The following is a 4167-nucleotide window of genomic DNA, read 5'->3' on the forward strand; positions in this document are numbered from 1 at the left end:
TAAAATGTATATTTATACAAAAAAAAAAAGATATATATATATATATATATATATATATATATATATATTCGTTAGTCAAAAGAAGTCTTGGCACCAAGGAAATGAGAAAATTATCTCTCTATGTTTAGAGTCCGTTGGCCAAGATGCTAAAAATTACTTATTTTGAAATGTGCTTTTATTCAAAAGTATTTTTGAAAAAATACTTTTACAAATTAACAGTTTGTGTTTGGCTAATTCATTTGAGTAGTGTTTGCTCATTGTGTTTGGCCCAATCTTCTTAAAAAGTACTTTTAAATATAAAATTATGAAAAATGACAATAAAGGTTCAGTTTACAATTAATATCATTTAATAAAGAAAAATAAATTTAAATTTAATATAAAAGAATTAATTATAATATAATATGTAAAATAAAAATAAAAATAATTTTTTAAATTAATATAAAATAAATTTATTTCAAAGGAATAACATTGAGTATTTGGTATTACATATTGTTTACATGATAATTTAAATAAATCAAAATAAACCATTCAATATTTTTAAAATCTATTCTTAGGAATAGGAGAAACAGAATAAAAATGTGATTAAAATAAATAAAAACAGAGAAGAAAGGTATAGTAGAAATAAAAAGAACAAGGAAAAGGAAATATTAAATTAATGAGGCATAATTTTGGAAATATAAATTTATTGTTAGGTTTTTTTTTTGTCTTGAATAAATAAATTTTTTGCTTCTGCTTCCTGGAAGAAGTTAGAATTTGTAGTTTTTTTTCCAAAAGTACAAAAACTGCTTCTGCTGCTGCTCAAAAGTATTTTTTCATCTTGGCCAAACACGCTCTTTATTTTAAAGAAGACGATTTTAAGTTTATCATTATACCGCGCGAAGCGCGGATAAATTTACTAGTATTTCTATAAATACCATTTTCTTATAATTTTGAATTTTACTTGTCTGACTAATTCTGATTGAGTCATAGCGCCCAATTAAAAGAGGAAGCGTTATTCAAAGAGTTTTGTTTTAATCAACGGACTTCTGTCACATTAATATGAGCGGCCAATTCCGAACGAAATAATAAACTCTTAAGGTAATATTTCAAAAGCAGAAGTATTAAGCTCTTTTTTGCACCCCACGCACAAGTGGAAATTAAAGGCAAACGGAACAGTGTTTGACCAAAAGATATCGAAATCTTTTTGATTAAATCAATTAATAAAGATAAAAAGGTAAATCTTATCAAACATAATAAACTCCAGATCTATAAACACATAAGAAAATGATTAGTAAAATAAAATAAGGGCGGTCAATCTTGTTTATGTTTTTCATTTCTTCTCTCACCAACCGGTGGAGATAATCGGTTTACATCATGTATGGAAAAATTGTTTTGTCTTCGTTTTGCTAAGGAGAATTACAGAGAGAGGAGAATTACCGAGAGAGGAGCATTATAGAGAGAAAAAAGCCCCCCTTTCTAGAAAGGTTCCCTCCCTATATATAGTCATGGAGTCCCTGCTATGTTCTTGGGTCAATGCACCTTCACACCACGTCCGTTTTCGTCGTTCCCTGAGTATCGTTCTTCGACTTAGCGGGTACTGTGAGTACTGGGTTTGGAGCAAATCATGGCGTCTTTCACTGTCCCGCCGCTGGGGCGGGATCCCAGTTGGGTCGACCGCAGCGGTCGGAGTTTGACGAATACAGTTAGTCCCTCCGTTTGTCGGGGTCGTCTCTTGTCGGACCTGGCGGACGGATTATAAATTTACACACCTGGGAGAAATTTGACTGTCCACGCCTTGAGCGTGGTTTTTAGATCGAGATAAGGGCGCATCGCTCCTACGGTACTCCTGGACCGTTATGGAATCGAAGCGTCGTTTAACTCGAAGCGTCGTTCGTGGTTGCTGCCATTATGACACACGTTCCCAGGGGATTGAACCGTTTCGTGCCCTATCAGCTTCGATTGGCGATCCTTGGGTTTCGCGCTTGGGGGATTTGTGTCTCCTATAAATATAAGGAAAACACCATCAGATTGACACACTTTCTTACCTTTGTTGAAAGAACTTTGTGAATCTTCCTTTCTTCTGATACTTCGGGTTTTTAATTTTCTCCGTTTAGCCGGAAACTTTCGTCTCAGTCTCTCTTTTTTCCTTCATCCCTTTGTCCTGTTAAATTGATACAAATGGCTGGTAATTCTTCCCGTGCTGACAATCCTGCCGCAACTCCGACATCGGAAAATGATATTCCTGCCTCTGGAGGGGTAGAAATAGTGGAAGATGAGGGGGTTCCGTCGGCGGCTGAGATCTTGCCTCGCCCTGGGAAGCCATGGAACGATTTCCACAGTCCTGCCGGGGAGGAGCCGGAACCTGCTTCCTCTGTTGTGACTGAGGAGGGGATTGCAGAGTTGAAGGCCAGATGGGGGATTCCTCACCACGTTGAAATGCTGCCGGCAGTGGGAGGCGACATTATACATTTCGATCGCTCAAGATATTGTGCGTTCTATGCTTATCCCTTTATTGTCGGGTATACGCTTCCTCTCCCTCCCTTGGTGGTAGACTTTTGCCGTTTCTACGAGGTGTGTCCGGCTCAACTTTCGCCGTACTTTTATAAATTATTCCTTATGCTGCTCAAGTTCGCGGAGCTTGCCGGTCGGGAGGTCACGTTGAGATACATGCTCAATCTCTTTGCTCCTCAACTCATTCGTGGTACGATGATCACATGCGCCACCGAGGGACGAAGAGTTTGGTGGTGAAGATGGACGACAAAGCCAACCATCGTTTCTATGAGAACTATTTCTATATGCGGACCGAGCACCTTATAGCGGATCCTGTAGGGTTCCCTGAGAAGTGGAACATCGCACGTAAGTTTCTATACCTTTAGTCGTAGTGATGGTCGACCGATTTTCTTTGGGCGATACTTACATCGTTTTGGTTTTTGCAGCCGCGAGACTACCCCCCGCTCCTATTGACGATATCCGCGAGTGGGTGAACACCATCCTTCTTCATACGGCGGGGGTTCGCACATGGTCGTCCTTCTATTAGAAATATGGACGCAAGCCTCTTACCGATAAGTAATGTCAGTTTTGTTATTTCGTTCCACTATTTGATTTTGTCGCTTATACGGCTTTCATCGATGTCAGGGAGAGTGCGGAGGGCGAGGGCTCCTCCACTTGCATTTCGCCAGCCTATATCGTCCGCTCGCCCCGTCTCAGGATCTACTACCCGACCTCCATCGAGGGCCGCTTCAGTTGAGTCTACGGCCGTAGCCACGCGCACGGGGGCTTCTCCTCGATCTGAGATTCCGACCTCTGTCGCTAACCCAACGAGGGAATCTTCCCGCGCTGAGGACGGGGAGGGGCCATCAAAGAGGCGGCGAGTGGAGTCTGAAACGGCTCCTTCGGCCATGGTACGTTCAGAGGGTGATCTCCCCTCGTCGCCGTCCGAGGCAGGCATTGAAACAGAGCCAGCCGTTGCGTCCGCCCCATCGATAGAGATCCCGGCTGCTATGATTGGCCAACTACCAGCCGCGATGGGGGATCAGAATCCTGAGGCTGTTGTTATTGCTTTGGATGGGCCTTCATCTTCGATGACGGGTCGTGCTTCTTCTTCGGCCACAGAGAGGGGAAAAAGCGTCATGGTTGATGATTACGAATCTAAGTCCGATCTTGATCCTGATGACGTCAGGATGTTCGAAGAGGGCCTTACCCGTACGGTGGTACATGTGGGGGGCCCGTCCCGTATACTTGAAATCTCGTCGGATATTAACCTCTTGGGGGATACGGAAGACCTGGTCTCGCAGTTTGACCTCGTGTGTACTGCTGCCGAGAGCGAAGCTCTTCGAGACGTCCGTGCATTGGTTTGATGCACGAGGTGGCCGCTATGGGCCTGAGGGTAAGTTTTCTCTTCCCTATTGTGCTCTTTTCATCCTTGTCGACCTTGGCCTTAATCAAATTTTTTTCCAGACGTACATGGTGGAGATTGAGAGTGCTCGTAGGGCCGACACTCGGGCCAAGATTTTTCTGACGATGTTGGAGAAATATCGGCGCTACCGCAACAAGTGTCGTCAGATGCACGAGCGGCTGAGGGCGAATGCAGGTGATCTATCCCTTGGAGAGGAACTAGAGAAGAGGGATCAGGAGCTGATGCAGGCTATTCGTATGAGTAGCGAGCTCGAGGAGAAACTTCGTGTGAAG

Source organism: Nicotiana attenuata, chromosome 9, assembly GCF_001879085.1.
Source record: "Nicotiana attenuata strain UT chromosome 9, NIATTr2, whole genome shotgun sequence".
NCBI lineage: Eukaryota > Viridiplantae > Streptophyta > Magnoliopsida > Solanales > Solanaceae > Nicotiana > Nicotiana attenuata.